Source organism: Pipistrellus hanaki (genome assembly GCF_964339955.1).
Source record: "Pipistrellus hanaki genome assembly, chromosome: 11".
Lineage (NCBI taxonomy): Eukaryota > Metazoa > Chordata > Mammalia > Chiroptera > Vespertilionidae > Pipistrellus > Pipistrellus hanaki.
The window spans coordinates 41,384,352-41,402,490 of NC_140513.1; positions in this window are offsets into that span (position 1 = coordinate 41,384,352).

An 18,139-nucleotide genomic window follows, 5' to 3' on the forward strand; every position below is an offset into this window, starting at 1 on the left:
TATGAAAATAATGTTGACTGCTTATTATAGAAATAGTTATTTCAGTTTAAAGTGTTATATGGTAACTAAGGAATGTGAAAAGCCTAAATTTTCTTCCATTTTTTTTTTTTTTAGAGATTTCTATTTTCTCTGTGCAGCCAGGATTCCAAATGTTAATTTATTTTCCCTTTGTGAAGAGAAAAGTACCTTTTTTATATCCAAATCTTTCTTTGACCACAAAAGGAATAGGAACATTCAAGTTTTTTATTTCACAAACATTTATTGTTTAAAGTAGCCTTCTAGGTAGATGGGAGATGAAAGATTAATTAGATAAAGTCTTACTATCTACTAGGAAGTAGAGATAAGAACTGACATGGGTGGGATCTAAGGCAAGTGATATCTGTGCAGCACGGACATGTGGGGAAGAAATGATGTGTTATGGGTTGCACAGTTGTTCAAAAGATATGTAGTAAGCATTTGCTAAGCCAAGTTCTCTCCTGAGTACTGGAGATACTATGTCAACAAAACAGATATTGTCCCTGATCTCTTGGAGTTTATAGGATAGGGAGGACATACATATTCAGAAGGGACTAATTCTGTCTGGGGTTATAAGCAGCAAAAGCATTGCAAAGACCATGTTGGAATTTCTTGGGATTGGTAAGGATCTCAACATGTTGAAAGTATCAAAGGAAAAAGCATTCCTGACACAGAGAACAGAGGCTCTAAGAAGAAACTTTGGAGAGTAAGTCCCAGACACTGGATTCAAGACACTGGAGCATAGGATGAGTGTAGAACAGGCCACTGAGATTATTCTCATGTTATGGAATATTCCTAGTGAGCATATTTTATTACCATTTCTTGAATCCCAAAGTGATAATCACCTCTTAATGGTGGAAGTATTTCCTGTTAAGTTTTTTAAGGCTCACGTTTTTTCTACTTCTTGTTGTGAGTAATCATCAAAGGCTTAGAGCGTTTTGATCAGGAGAATGCTATAATTATAACTGAATTTGAGAAGAATAGCTTGTAGCAATTAGGCTGTTTAAGAGATGTCAATTTTAGCCTGTATTGCCCCCTCTCAAGCCCTGATGGACAAGCCATGGTAAACATAGCATACATAGGCAGTTTATTTATAGGCCATCTATTTAGTGATATAACAAGAAAATATGAATGGGGCCCAATTAGAGTCTTGCTTTTGTGAACTTAACTTAAAAGAAATTTGTTGATTAGCTAGGTAACTGATTATGAAAGGAGGCCAGAAGTTGAATCTGGGACACTGAAATGCCTTATGTGAGCCAAAAAATAGGGAGCTGGTGATACAGAAAGTAGAACAGAAATCCAGTTAGTGTAGATAAACAGCGAAGGGCAGAGCCTCTGTGTGAGAAGGTGATGCCAAGAACAGTGTTGATTCATGCATGGCTTTGAGAGTTAGAGGGGATAGCTGGGAAATCCATGCAGGTAGGAGTGTCCGTGCTTTGGTAACTCCATGGATGTGGGAAGGGATGTTTACAAAGAGGGACGCGTTTACTAGGACACTGAGATTTAAAGACAGTGATTATAATAGTAGTGATTCCACCATCTGTATTAGAACACAGCAGTGAGGAAATTTTGTAGAGGCATAAGGTACTGAATTGTGTCTTTTGACAATTGAGTGGAGATGCTTGTGGACTGTCTATATGGGATAGATGTAAGGATGAATGATTGTGTGAATGTATAACTCAGAAAAAAGATCAGTGAAGGGAAAGAGAGACTGCATTTATGGTATGCCTATAATGTAGGAGGGACTATGCTAAATGCTTGACATGGAGGTCTTCATTCAGTTAACCATCTCTGGGCAGGCCATGTCATTTGCCTGTTTGTTCTCAAATCTATCCCCTGAACTTTCCTGGCTCTGTTCTGCATTGAAGAAGGCTGCCCCCTGTGACTTCTTTGAAAAAGTCTCTGGCTAGGTTTGGCCAATGGGAATCATGGTGTAAGACTGGAAGGCATGAAACAGATACTTCTCTCCTTTCCACTACCTGCTGTATCTCCAGTATCAGCAGGTACTGTATTTCTTCTACAGCACCCATTCACACTAGATAGAAAAAGAAGAGAGGGAAAACAGGTATATATGTTAGATGTGTATGTATTTGCACTTAGGAGAAAACACTTGCCAGATTTATTTTATCCCCCTTTGCTGTATAAAATACAGGTGGTTCGGGGCTGTTATGGTATCAGTTATGTATCTTTCAGTTATGTGAATCAGTTATGTATCTTTCTGCTTGGCCACTTCTAGTCTAGAACCTGGATTCTATTCTCAGGGTCTCCTCGTGGTCCAAAATAGTTGATGAAACTCAGCCATCATATCTGTGTTCTAAAAAACAGGAATGAGGAAAGTAAAGGATTATCACTCAAATGCCTCAGCTTGCCTCTCATTGGCTGGAACATATCATATGGCCACAAGTACCTCAAAGGGAGTCAGTACAACCATGTTTTAGGTTGGCCCTAATGTACTTAGTTAAAAATCAGAGTTCTCTGCCCGGCCTGCGAGGCTCAGTGGTTGCATGTCAACCTATGAACCAGGACATCACATTTCGATTCCTGGTCAGGGCACACGCCTGAGTGTAGGCTCAGTTCTCAGTGGAGGGGGGGAGGTGGTGCAGGAGGCAGCCAATTAATGATTTTCTCTCATCATTGATGTTTCTATCTCTCTCTCTCCCTTCCTCACTGAAATCAATAAAAATATATTTTAAAAATTACTGAGAAAGAGGGCAAATGGACATTAAGCAGCACCTGGATGTCTCTGCCTCAACCTTGAGGTAAATAGTTTCCTTATTTTAAAGATGAGAAATGGTTTGAGAGGGCTTTAACAGGTCTCACAGGTATACACAGCAATGCTGGTATTTCACCCAAAGCCTGTCTGACTCCAGGTTCATAAGCTTTTCTTTATAATAAGTGTAGGGCCTGGGAGGTAATGGTGAGTTTACCACATAAGGCTAATGGTTAAAGCATGAGAGACGATGAGATTTTGAAGGAAGGGCATAGGAGAGAAATAAAATCCAAAGGGGCTGAGGAAGGCCTTACTCAAAGGTGGAAGATGAAGGACTATATTGGAAAACTAGATGGAAGAATGGAAGAGGAAGAAAGCCTCAAGTGTCAAGCAGGAAGGCTCAGGCAGAGGCTGCAGTTCAGGAAACTGGGGTTCAGATGTCAGATCTCTCATTTTCTGATGACATGACCTTGAGTGTTTCTTCCACAGCCTGCACTTAATTGCACTCATTTCCTAGCAAACAGAAATCATGATCAGGTTATTGCTGCAGAATGTCAGGGCAGTTTTATTTTTAAATACAGGCACAAGTAATATTGGTGAGGAGGGCATTCCACAGGTTATGTACCCTGAGTTAAGAGCACTGCTTGCTAAACTCCTGTTTTTTTAATAGTTTCCACTACCTTGGATGTGACCGAGGAATAGGAGTTGTAGTTTATGATGCATGTCTTAAAGCTAGATCACTATTTCTACCTCTATTTACAAAACAAGTGTGGAATAGCCAAAGGCAGGGAGAGGTCAAGCCATTTTCTCCCATGATTCATTGCAGAGTAGAGGCACTCAGAATGTGCCCGGGCCTAGAATGGGTCTCTGACACTGGATGGCTTCAGCTGTCTATCCATCTCCTTGCTTTCCCCTCTTCTTGGATGCCCCCACCATTGAACTTGACTTGAGGGTCCTTTTCTATGATTTGGGAGAAGATGTTGTTATTGCATTGGCTCTCTCTGTGGTATATTGTTCAGTGCTGTGCACATTTATAGCTTGCATAAATATTGAATAATAATAAATAACTACAAGGGAGGAAGAATATTATAGGCTGGGGAGAGTGAAAGATGCTGAACTCATTATTCGAGGGCCAATCTCAGGCCTCTTGGCTATCTCCTTCAAAGAGATTTGTTTGCCAGCTGTGTTGAGAAATATACTTTCCATATGATGAGTCCAGAGAAGCAGCCAGTTTCCCTACAGAGCTCCTTCAGAGCAGCCCCAGGAGGGCCCACAGGATCTTTAATGGTGTTTCAGAGAGGATAACCCCTCACACCTCCCTGGCAGCTGGGTTAGAGGAAAGCCCTGGGGAGAATGGCTGTAGCAAGATGATGAAATTAGAGGAATGGAATGGATTCTTTTTATTTCATTTTCTGATTCCATGTGCAAACAGGGAAACTTTCCAACCACTTTATGGATGCCTCATCGACTGAGAAGGTCACTTGCTTTTCACTTCACAATGATCTTGGCTCAAGGAGGGCATTTCTCATTTAATACGTAATCCAGGTTCAGTGTGTCAATCAGAGGCTATATCTCCTCCATCTCAAGAACCGGTTTTTCTGTTTGGTGTTTATGAACCAGTTAAGAGAGACAATTGAATTCTTAAATTGAAGCACAGTAAAATATTGAGTCAATATTTACAGATTTGGGAGATTGGGAGGAACTATAATTTTAAAAAAAGCAATAGGCAAACAAGTTGGACTCACCTTTTTTGTAGTTCTGACTGACTACAACCCAGCCCAGCAAAGGGGGTGTTTAGTAAATAAAACGAATGCCTATTTATAGCATGATCAGTATCTGCATGTTGTACAGAAAATGTTTTCATTGTTTGGGAACAGACCAGTTTCATTCACTTAGAATGTATCCACCTTGGAATGGGAATGACTTTTTCCCCAAATCTGGAATAAACAAGAATGAGCACTTGCCTTGCCTGCATATCTCCTCACCTTATTTCTCATGGACCCTTGGGATAGCCCACCTGTGGCTGAAACACAAGAAAGAGAGATAAGGAGGAAGAGGACAGTGAACTGGACATAAGACATGAGCAGGAGATAAAGGTGGATGGAAATGGTGAATTTAAGAACAGCATCTCAATGATGGTCTTCGTAGAAGTTGGGGCTCTGTAGACCTCCGTGTAGGTTTGACTTCCCAGTGGGGGTCCGCAGCAGCTGGGCCCATAGGTATGCTCACTGGGAGAGTTCAGAGACCCGGGACTATTTGCAACAAAGTTTTGAGAATCCAATTTTGGGATTCCAGCTCTTTTCTAAGGGCAGCTGATGATATAGTATTAAAGCTTTTCTGACTCATCTATCAATTATTTCCTAAAAGAAAAGTCTCATCTTTTAAATTCCTTTCATGGAAGACTCATTTCCAGAACTGGAGTAGGAAGGTCTAGAAGGGACTCTTCCTGATTATTTAATAGGGAGACTGGCCAAAGAAACTGTGAGTGTCTCATCCAGAAAAGAAAAAGACTGTTCCTGGTCCTTATCTGAGGAGAAAAGGAACTCAACTCTCAGAAAGTCCCCTCCTGACCCCCTGAACCGACAATAGCCTCCCTGTGTCCCTGCTCTTGGTTAGTTTCCTTCATAACACTTTTTACAATTTGTAGTTATTTTACATATTTGTTTATCATTTTGGTCTGTTTCCTCTCCTTTGTCTAACTCAACTTTGTGTCCCCAGCTTTGGATGTAGTACCAGGTATACAATTAATGTTTATTTGTGGGAAAAGGAGAAAATAGGACAGCACAGGAGACTCGGTGCTCTTATTTTTTAAATTTTATTTTTAATTGCAGGTTCCCTCCCCGCCAACTCTCCAAACACACATACACATACACAAGAGAAAAAAAAGAGTGGATAGTTCAACTTTACTTCCAGGCATTACTGGTAGGTAGCAGCAGACTAGCTTCAGCCTGGAATCATACAGACTTCGTTCTTAACTGGCTGCCTACTTGGTGAGGTGCTGAGGGGTCAATTACCTGTCAGTTAGCTTTCGGGTTAATGTCATGAGGGGCTTCCATTCTGTTTTGAAGCAAAACAAGCAAACAAAAAAATGGTCCAAATATAAAACAATTATTTGCTCCTAGTTATTTGTCAACTTCAAATATATAATATAAAGATATCTCTTCCAAACCAGACATTCAAAAAACTAGAGACTTTGTTGAGCCAGAATAATGTCATTTCATTCTCTCTCAGACTAGTACTTTTGCAAGATTTCTTAAATGAGTTGTGATCAACCATACATTTGACAGATATACTCTCAGTAAATCAATAAATGGCTCTTTCTCACTGCATACCATAGAATTAAAGGGCAGCTTCTAAAATATTTGCTGCACCCAGTGTACACATCAAGTTTACCAACTGGGTAAGTAGAATATAGGCAATAGAAGTTGTGCAGTATATGAAGATACAGTTAAACACATCAATGTTTATTCTGATGCAGAAGTTATATCAGTTTCATCCCTCAAAAGGCAGGAAAACAAAAATGCATATTCTGCAAGAGAAAAGCCAATTTACAGCCAGTGGAATCAAGTCCAGGACCTGTGACAGGAGTTTATAACACTGGTAGAAAGTACTGTCAGTAAGAATTTAGCAACAGCTTGAATTCAGGATAACATTCCTCAGAATACTTCAGCTCTTTCTATGTGGCCCAATAGGAGTTTTTTTAAAATTCTTTATTGATTAAGTTATTATATATGTGTCCTTATCCCCCATTACACGCCCCCTCCCCCCACTCAGCCCCTCACCCCTGTTGTCTGTGTCCATTGGTTAGGCTTATATGCATGCATATAAGTCCTATGGTTGATCTCTTCCCCTTACCCCCACACTCCTCTACCTTCCCTCTAAGGTTTAACAGTCTTTTTTAAAGCATTTAGTCAGTGTTCAAGAAAAATGCCATCCTGCTATTACAGCAAAATATAAACTTCCTCTTCCCTTTCCTGTCCATTAAAGGAAGTTTGTCATTGTCTGCTGGGTGTCCCAAGCCTCTGTTGGACAGATTCTGGGCAACGGAGGAAGGGAAGAATTGAGGAGCATCAAGACTGGTGTGATTAGATTTTCATTAGGAAGTCTAGAGGGGAGTAAGATTCTAAAAATATGGAAATGAGTGGAGATGCTAAAATCAATGTGGCAAGTTTGGGAAGGTACCAAGTAAAGTAAGAGAGCCTTTGGGGACAATTATCCCTGGTATAAAATTCTGAGACAAGGAGATGTAAAACAGGATTTTAAGAATTTGGTTATATCATGAATATATGATCCCTACTTGTTATTTTCGCAAGATATTGCACTAAAGTGCCACATTGCTCTACCATTATTTTTTTTCTTCCAGGCTGATTGATCTTTGAATGCAGATTATTAAAATGTATCATAGGGCAGCTAGACATTTTATAGGTTGCACAGTTATAAACTTACAGGTGGACACTCACAGTAGTTGTATTCTGGACAAGACCTCATGCATCACTACAGAAAACCTCTGAATTAGTAAATGATGCTACTACTCAGAATCAGGATTCCTAGCATCCTAAGAGGATATTTTCATTTTCTCAGAGTCATTGAGGGACCAGGACCCTCACTGAGGGAGTTGGTGCTGTTCTGTTTGCTTTTAGTATTATATCAATTGGTTTGGATGTTAGAAATACATGTTATGCCGTAAGACAAAAGTTTGTATAAGGAGGGTTTGATAATCTAATTAAGCAAAGTGGCCTTAATGTCATTATTCTTACATATAGTGGGCTAAACAAATTCTGATGCTAAGATGAGATGAAAAGTGGGCATTAAAGAAGGCAAATTGCCCTCAGTATTAACAGGCACCATGTCTTAGGGTCTATCAGTTCCTTAATTGTTTTGCTGTGATATGCAGGGAGGAAAAAATTTGTGAAGACATCTTGGGAAGTTTTGTCTTGTTTTTGCCATCAGAATTTCTCTTGCATATGGCATTCTTCATATGGAGGTTCCATTTTTCCAGGCTATCAGGTATGGTGCTATGTTTTAAGACTATCCTGACATGATTTCAGCAGCGGGTAAATTTCTTGAAACACTTCAGTAAATCTTATCTCAATATCATAATTGGGGTAAAAATAAAAATAAGAAATACACAAATTAGGAACTTCCAATGCCGAGTTTTTAGCCTAATTTGATAATGCTGTGGACTTGATTGCAACTCCAAGGAGAAGAACTGTCAACCTCTTAATCAATGCAAACCTTTCTGACCTTTTTGTGGCTTTCCAATAGCTATCCTCTTTTCTTCCATTCCTTTCCCCCATTGAAGAACCCCTCAATGTTAATCATCCATCACAATGGGAATCACTCACCTTCTCATAGTCTTTCTACTTCCTCTCACTGCATAGTGTCTGTCCATCCTCAAGATACCAGATTCCACAATGTAATTGTCACTACTGGATGTTTAGTAATTAAAAAGCACCAAGGAAAAAATTATGCTAAATTTGCAAGACCAGTAAAAAGGAAGATAGTTTCAAAATGATTCAAAGTACTTCCATCTCAGACCTTCGTTTTGTTGGTTACTGCTTTTATCAGTTACTTATAAGACTAGGATTTGCCAGGCACTATGGCTTCCAGAAAAGGTTCCTCAGTCAGATCAATTGAGTCTAATACATTTGAGTTAAGAAATCTAAATTAAGTGCCTTATCTTCAAGCAAGGAAACAAGCTTAGAAGAATGATATCTACTGAATATGCTTGGTGAGGTCAATTAATGGAGGGACCCATCAGTAAGACTTCCTAAGCTTCTTATTTGGCAGCATTTCACTCCAGATGTGATACAGTCTTCTCTGGCTTATGCCGATTACTAATGACATAATATCTCCACACTTAGGAAAACTTCATTCTGCACCTGATTATGATTTTTTTTCTAATCAAATAAGAAAAGATTGGAGATACTGCTCTGTTAACACTCTCCTTTTTCATTTTAATCACAAGAGCAAGCCTTTGCCAGTTAGTACAGGCTAGCTTACAGATCTAGAAAAATTTCAAAAATTATATTTTCAGATATGCCTTTTTATATTTTTTCCTAGAGACCTAGAGTCATGGTTGATCTCCTCACTATATATTTTATGTATCAGCTTTCCTTTTTTAAAAAAATTTACCTCTTAGCCTTTGTGTTTTGAATGATGTAATTGATTGTATCTTCTAATTTACTAATTATTTCTATAATTATGTCCAGTCTATTGCTTATTCCATCTGTCAGGTTCTTAAAAAGATAAGTTCTAAGATTTCTATGCATGAGTTTATTATCATTTGCTATGGTTTTATAACCTTCTGTTTTTGTTATATAGATACAGTTTTTCTCAGATATTTTAAAAAACCCAGGCTTTAAAATTACTTTATAATTTTATTTTTATTTTATAATTTTATTTTCTTGACTGTCAATTTTTTTGTTTATGGTTTGATAACTATCTTTCCCAGTGCTAGATTTTTCTGTGTGCTTTGTAAATTTGGTTGCCAATGTTCCTTAAGTGGGTATTTTCCTTTCAATTATCCATATTTTCCTTTCAATTATCCATATCCCATCAGAGGGTTTTGGTGATGTTTTAACCTGGCCTTCGGCGATACACTGGTCAGAAACAGGTCTGACTTACTAGAGTAGAGCACTAACCTGCAGGAATATCACAGTTCCAGACTCTCGGCCAGAGCAGGGCATTGCTCAGTTGAGGGTGTATGTGCTTCCCCCCTTCTCCATGAAGGAAATAGGACCTAACGGGGCATAGAGTATAATCTCAGATTTCCACCATGCTATGCATGTTTGGTCTCTGGTCTCTGTGAATTCACTTTCCTAATTTGTAGCTTGAGTTTGTTGCCATTTCTTTGTCTTATTAAAATAGAACTTTAGTTCTTTCTTCTAATTTGTTGTTGTTGTGGTGGTGGTGGTGGTGGTGGTGTGTGTGTGTGTGTGTGTGTGTTTAAAGTGAAGTGAAAGAAAAGGGTCTCATTAAGCCACATAGGTAAATGATTTTTCCTCCCCAACCCTGACATTTTTAGCCATTAAAGGTAATGAGGTAATAGTTTTCCTTGGTGCTTGACCAGAAATTTGAACCTCAATTTAAGAATAGGGTAAGAAACTTCCAAGAGATCATATGACATGTACAAAGTTAGATATTAAGTAGGTGTAAAATTCAGTATTTAAAATATACTAGGTCTTCTGGCCTCTATGACTACTAAGTACAGTTATTAATAATCTTTCAAGGTTTATTATAAGTTCTCCTATTTCATGTGACAAATATTCACATGTCATTGCTGGATCCATTATTTCTTGGGTTGGAGTCTTACTGTTTGAGACTATGAGGATTCTCCCCATAATTTCCACAACATCATGATGTATATAATAGCAGTAGAGTGTTAAGTGAGTGAGGCTAAAACCTTTTAATATATGTCTATTAACAGCTCGTGCTTCCTTGTTTGTTATGGTAAATCATCACTAGTAGTAGGACTCCATTTTAAAATTTGAACTAGGTGAAAAAAGGTGATTCCATGCCATTTTAAGCCTTGAAGATAACTACATCAGTCCCTCTCAGTGCCCTGAAATGACTTGGAGACTCAAAGATGCAATATGTATGAGGGAGAGTAAGGCCCTTCACTTGGCTCCGGGGGTGGGGCGGGGGAAAAGGGGTTGTCAGGGAAACTTAGGATGGGGCATTAAATTGTGATGTGTGAACTTCATTGTTGTACCCTCCAGACTACTTCCCACCCCCACCCTCTCTAGTGATAGGAGCACTCTCCTCCGTCAGTACACATGCCTGAGCCACAGGATCTGATTCACACCTTGCATTCTACCTATCTGTAGGAGGTGTGATCAAGTTATCCAAAAAAAAAAAAAAAAAAAAAAAATGCTAGGGAGCCCTCCACCTGCAGAGGCCTGAATTTGGGAGTATAATTTGGCTCCTGCCTAACTGTTTATCACCACAAACTGCTACACGCTCTCTTAACTAACTTTATGCTCTAAGAACATAGACTAATCTCTCTTATATCTGTGTCTTTGCTCATACTCTTTCCTAAGAGTCCACTGCTACACTTCATGTCTCCAGACCAGTCCAGCAGACACATGCCTACCCATCTGTCTAGTGTGCCCTCACGTTAGGCTTTCTCCACCAAGTTTTCTCTGATTCCACCGGGCAGATGTAGGGAGGCTCTGCACCTTATGTGCACATGGTACACACCTCCGTCATTGCAGCCACCAGTTCTGGTGTGTCTGTGCCTGTCTGTCTGGGCACTCTGTAAGAGACTGTGTTGCCTCACCTTTATTTCCCCAGGGCATTGCATAGGCATTCAAACGCTTGTTGACTGAATGACTATGAACCAAGGCATTCAAACAACAACAACAACATACAAACAAACAAACAAAAAGCCCATGTGCCTCCAGTTGAGCCACATACTAACTTGGGGCTGAGAGTTAAGAAGGGAACCCCTAGTTCCAGGACACACCTTTGTTCAGTCACAGACATCTTAGTATCTCTGAATCAGGGCATAACTTGGTATAACACTGTGAGCACAAGAGAGAGATGAACCAGGTTGTTGGTAAAAATAGCAGTTGAAATTGGGTTTGACTTCAAGGAAACCTAACCCCCCAGAAAGGAATAAATTAGTTTACCTTATTTGGTCAAATAGCCTCAGTCAGGTCATACTTCTTTAACGCTCACCAGATACTGAAACATGCAATTTGTTAACAGGCAACGACTAACAATTCACAAAAGAGCTTTTCTTTCTAAGTTGTTGAAGCCTTTGGGGTACAAAGGCTTCTCTTCCAACTATTTCTAGCTCTCTCCTCCCTTCCCCTGCCTGTGTTGACATTTAACTTGGTTGAGTTACATTTGAAAACACTGTGACAGGTGGGTACACTTTAGTGCATGAGTTCTACTGGTCTGTGTCCAAAGAGGATTACGGGTAACCAAACTCTGAATTTGGAAGAGGAATGATGTGTCCCTAAAATCCCCATTTTCATAGTAGTCCTCATGGGCTGGGGCCAGGGGTGTGCTGTCCAGCTGCTGTGTGGGGTGGGTGTCCCACACAGCCTGGTCTGGAAAAGTTTCCAGAAGCTCAGATGTGCGGACAGTCCTCGTGGCTTCCAAGTGCCCCTCTGCACAAATACTCTGTCAGCTGCACCACTGGGGAGAGAGAGGCAAAGTGGCCAAACCATGGCTCATCTTGACATTTGCTGGAGGAAACAAGGGGATGTCAGCTTTCTTCCACAGTTGTGGATTTTTTGGAAGAGCCCTGGAATGTGGAAAATAACAATCTCTGATTTCTCTTACTTGCATCCTCGTTATGCTTTTCTCATAATTTAAACTCAGTCTTTATTGAGTAGTATTAGTTCCAAGTTTTAAAAAAAAATGTGTTAAAACTCACTCTTTTTTGTAGATTTTAATTTATTTAAAATTTTAATTGATTTTAGAGAGGAAGGGAGAGAGAGAGAGAGAGAAACATCAATGATAAGAGAGAATTATTGACCTGCTGCCTCCTACATGTACCCTACTGGGAATCAAGTCTGCAATCTGGGCATGTTCCCTGATCAGGAATCAAGCCATGACCTCCTGGTTCATAGGTTGACACTCAACCACTGAGCCATGTCAGCCAGGCTGTTATGGATTTTAAATGTTCCTAGTATGTCAGAAGAAATAGATTGAAGCTTGAAGAGGTTCCAGGGCTAATGGAGATTTTCACAGACAGAGAAACTGAGGCCAGAGATGCTATGCCTTCTGGAATATCATCTTATCGCAGCATCATTCTGAAAGTTCAGTGTGAACTCAGGTCTCCTCTGTCAGGCCACAGGGCTCTTTTTATTTTATTTATTTATTTAAATATATTTTATTGATTTTTTTACAGAGAGGAAGAGAGAGGAATAGAGAGCTAGAAATATCCATGAGAGAGAATCATCAATCAGTTGCCTCTTGCACACCCCCTACTGGGGATGTGCTGTCAACCAAGGTACATACCCTTGACCATAATTGAACCTGGGACCTCTCAGCCTGCAGGCTGATGCTCTATCCACTGAGCCGAACCGGTTTTGGCAACACAGGGCTCTTTTTAAATGTACCAGGAAACTTGACATGTTTGTGGATAGAAAGTCTTAGGTCATCATCTCAATGAAGCAGGGCTCTTAAAAATATTTAATTAAATTAGTTTGTCGACATTATAAACAAATGGAAATCGATCTGAATCTAGGTTCAGAGTGTTCTAAAGTGTAACTTACTTTTAGTTTTTGTTGATGGTATTTACAACAATGAATATATCTACAAAGTAGGTAGCAGACTCAAAGAGAATGTTATTAGTGGAAATAAATTTTTTCCCTTCCACAACAGGAATAAAGGAAATGGAAATGATGGCTGTCAGCCTGGGAATATTCCCAACAGAAATACAGAGTGATTTTTGTGGCTGATAATTATGAAGCTAGTAGAGTTTTAGTTCTAAAAATGAAATAAAGTCATCAATCTGAAACTATTTTATACTGTTTGTCAAAATGTTTAATTCAGAAAAGTCAATTACTGATAGATAGAAGTCTCTAGGCCCCAGAAGACAGGTGTGACTGGGTTTAACTTCTTTTGAACTTTGCACAGGGCTGCACATGAGTGATTCAACTAATGTTTGGGTTTTTCCCATGTTTCCATCTTTCTTGAATCAAGAGTCAGAGTGGGTGAATCTGGAGGGGAGAGGTCTCCAGCAGCCAGAATCTTTGTTCAAACAGAATAAGGAAGACTTTGCCTTTGATACCCAACCATAAGCCAAACACAAAATGTCCTGATGATTTCTGGTTTAATTGCTGTAACTAAAAGACTGATATACACCAATTCCCTTGGCAGCTGTCAATCTGAAATTCTCTTTGAAAGTCAGGTGACTCACTTTCTGCCCTGCAGGCAGGAACCATGGGCACTCAGTGGGTCATCCAGAGCTCTCAGCAGGGAAGCTTATGTTCTTTGTAATTCTACATCTCTTCTTTACATCTCTTTGTGATTCTACATTGATCAGATGGGACTTGGAAGCTGAAAGAATCTCATCGCTTGCTCCTAGGATGTATATCCTGATAATTCTCTGGGGAAAATTCATATTCTTGCCTATTTCTTTTCTGTAGACACTGGCCAAAACAAAATGATTTTAGAAACATATGGACTGTATTGACAAGTGTAGACTTGTTCTTAAATGTCTGTGATTATCTATACATCCATGAACTGAACTGTGTAACTTGTTTTATTTACTGGTGCTGTTGCTGAAATCAGTCATTATAATAAGAACCTTTTTTTTTCCATTAAAATCAAGGATGCTTCTCATTGAACTCAGGGAAAATGATATCCATATATATAAAAGCCTAAGCAACCATTATGACTGAATGATTGGTTGACTGGTCGCTGTGACAGGCACTGACCACCAGGGAGCAGACCTTCCATGCAAGAGCTGCTCCCTGGTAGTCGGGATGCTCCCACAGCCAACCTCCCATGGTCCCTCACCCCAGCCGGCAGGTCCCAATTGGCCTTGATCACCAGCTAGACCGAGGGACCTGACTTAAGCATGAATTTGTACACTGAGCATCTAGTGTATTATAAAAGTAAATGTTACATCCAAAGCCACAATTGATATCAACTTCCTTCCCCAATTCCTATAGTATTTTAAAGAAGAATAGAGGGAGTAAGTTTCATAAGCACTGGGCTTGCCCTTTGGAAAATAGGTATTAAAAATATATATTTTAGGGACAATACAAAAGGGAAAGGGGACATTGAAAACGGGTCAGTGAAAAGAGCACAGGTCTCACAAGCAACAAAATGGAGGTAATAACGCTGGTGACTGTGCAAAGGAGTCAGCTAACCTCTCTGAATTCCAGCTGTCTCCTTTGGGAAATGGGACTAAAAATTTCTATCAGTGCTGCTCTACGCACTCACTGAGATAATGCATGTGAAGTGCCTGGCTCATAGTGGAAACTTAATAAATGCTCATTTCTCTCCTTGTTAGCCACTTGGATAGTGCTTCTGAATGACATACCGTGTTTTGCCCTGAAAGTGTTTTTTTTTTTTTTAGGTTCAGCAGCTTTTGCTGGTTCACTTGGAAGGGCCAAGCAAATGAAGTTGGGCTGGGTCAAAGCTCCATCCCCAGGAAACTTAAGAAATCCATGCCTCCTCCGGCTCTCCATACACTGTGAAATCATGGTTGTTGCCCCAGGTTCCAATGCTCAAATCTGCCAACACTGGTGCAGTGGTTTCTAACCCCTACCTGGTGTGTTATTCCTTATGCCCAATATCTCCTTGGAACAGTAGGAGATAAACTAATTTTTGAAAGTCTATGGGAGGTCAACAAACTGGTCCTCTCTTAGCATCAGGCAGAGGTTAGACTAGGTGCGGGAGTCAAATGGAGATTCAACTCCAGGGAGGACATTAACAACATGGCCTTGTAATCACAGAACACAGCTTGTGTGGTGATTCTGTGGAGCTGTGTTTTAGCGGGGACTCTGGCACCAGATGTGCACAGCTGTGCTATGGAAACTAATCCTGCCAGATCAAGAAAAGCCACATGCCAGTTGTTTTACATGAGTGAGATGGAAATAGAAATAAGTATCTTTCAGTAGAGAAAAATAAGATTGTTAGTGTTTATTATTATCAACTTATTGTTTCTCTCTGTTTCAAAACCTAAATGGGACATTTTGTATTTAACCTTTTTTCCATCTAAATATAAGACAATAATTTTGCAAAAGATTTTTCAGTTCAAGTGGCCTGTTTAAATCAGGTTTTATTTATTCATTACTGTGTAATTTTTATGAGGCAGTATTTTCCTTGATAATTTTAATGTCATATTTGACAAGGAATGCTGATCCTGTGCACAGAAATGTTGCCTTCATAGTCATATTTTTTCATTTGAGAAAATTTAATTCATTGATACAAACCATCACAAACAAATACTATTGCTAATACTCTTATATACACTGGGACTAACTTTTCTCTGGGATTAGACCAGCAATTTTCAACCAGTGTGCCATAAGAATTTTTAAAACATGCAACACCTGACTGTTTAGTCAGGGGTATTGACCTCTTTTTCCTTAAATTGTCAAATAAAAAATGACAACAGCCATTACAACAATAGCCATCTAGTGTGAATGAGTCAAAATTATATCTATTTTTAAATATACTTTTATTGATTTCAGAGAGGAAGGAAGAAGAAAAATAAGAGAAACATCAATGATGAGAATCATCAATTGGCTGCCTCCTGCACGCCCTCCTACTGGGAATACCCTGACCAGGAATTGAACCCAGATCTCTTGGTTCATAGATTGAGGTTCAACCACTGAGCCACACCAACTGGGCAAAATTATACCTAATTTTTGTCATATCAGCATAAAATATATATATATTTTTGTGTGTCTCAGAATTTTAGTCATTAGTTTATGTGTGCCATGAGATGAAAAAGGATGAAAATCATTGAGTTAGTACATTGAAAATAATCCACTAGGACTTACTCATCGCTGTAGGTAAATCCTGGTTTCTAACAGAAAAGAATTTAAAATGTTGTATTATTAAGGAATATTTACTCTTGTGATACTATTTTTTTTAAAAAGCCAGAGTACCTTTGTTATTGAGTTAAAAAGCAGAATACATTCAGCCAAGATTTATATAGGAGAAAAATAAGAATACAGAAACCTTGGTTTTATAGTTCACATCTATGAAACGCTAAGTTGCTTGTAAAAATTGGCTGAGATAGAATATTTCTTAATTTCAACCTCTTTGAAACTGAGCTTTCTATTGTGTCAATTCATAAACAGAATTGTGTTAAAAATGCAAAACCTTGGAATTGTGAGCCCAGGAGATGTTATATGTGTCTACAGCAATTTGTCTGACTTTATCGCTCCACCTCTTGGATGCAAGAAGATAGTGTGGAATGCTTTCTAAAAGTGTCTTAATTTTTGTAATTCATTATACTGGCAATTCAAGTTGGAAATATACCAAAACACTAGGATAATGCTAAAAGAAAAATTAGACTTGTAAGGGAATAAAATTAGTAGCAAATCACCTTTTCCTTCCTTCTCTCTTTTTTGATGGGAAAGACTAGAAAAGGTACTTGGTTTAAACCACATGAGAAAAAATACCTTTTTAGTTATCAAGCTGCCCTTTATGTTCCAGCTATGTAAGCACATAGCATGACCCACAGGGGGTGAGTTCCTTTGCTGTGTAAATACTGTACAGGTAGACATCCAAGAGGTGGAGCGATAAAGTCAGACAAACTACTGCAGACACAGATAACATCTTCTAGGCCCACGATTCCAAGGCCTCTAGGCAGCATTGGCATTTTGGGCTTTTGCAATAGTGAAGGACCACTGCCACCTGTGGACAGAAGAAAGCATCAGCTCTGACATGCTGCAGGCCAAGGGAGAAATACAGTGACAAGTTATGAGTGCAACATCTGGGCCACCTGCTGAATCTTGTGGTCTTATAGTTTTCCAAACAGCAAGCGTTTTCATGGGTACATTTGTGGCCTGGGTGGGTTTTTCCCCACAAATCATAAGCATCCTTCCAACCATATGAAGGATGTGATTATTGTGTGTTAATATAAAGCACAAAGCTGGCATCTTAAGTCCAAAAGGCCTTCAAAGGGCAGGTAGATAATGTACATGTAAATGCCTAAGAGTGAGTGGGACTGTGAATTGGAGACCACACACCCCACCTAGAGGCATTCAATTTTTTTAAATTGTTTTTAGGAAGTTTGTACTTTATCATGCAACATACATTTGCAGCTCAGGTTCAGTCTGTAACTATCTAGCAGTGCAGGTCAATGAGTGAATGTGCAAGATCCCAAGTGACATTTGTACAGCCAAGAACAAAACTCTTAAGCATACTTCTTTCACTTATTCATTAATGTATTAATTTATTCACCATAATGTATTTATTGACTGCTTCCTTTATTATAGGCATCACTCCATATTGATAAATATGTTGGGAAAAATAGATATTAAACAATTACCTGAATAGAATTATAGTTGGGATAAATATAATAGCTAAGAAGCCTAGGTAACTATACAAATGTATATCGTGTTTGGTAAACTTGCTTGTAAGTCACATTACTACTTTCTATACTCTTCAGAAAGATAAAACCTGCCAATCAAATATAGCCCTATGCTTTCTTATCTGTAAGCAATCAAAGCCAAGTGTTTTCTTATTTATCCATTGCATTTTCATTTCTTGAGAAAACTCATTTAGACTTACTTGGAAATAGATTTTTAAATCATAATTCCTCTTAGTTAAATATAAATTAAATAAGGTATTTCTAAAACTTGTTCACATTGAGAGTCAAACTGGCCTTACTTTTCTATACAATGTCATTCTCTGGCCATTAAAGGAGCTGGGGGCAGCATTTTTAAAAAGTCTTTTTTACTACTATCTGGAAATTTCTTCTCAGAAACT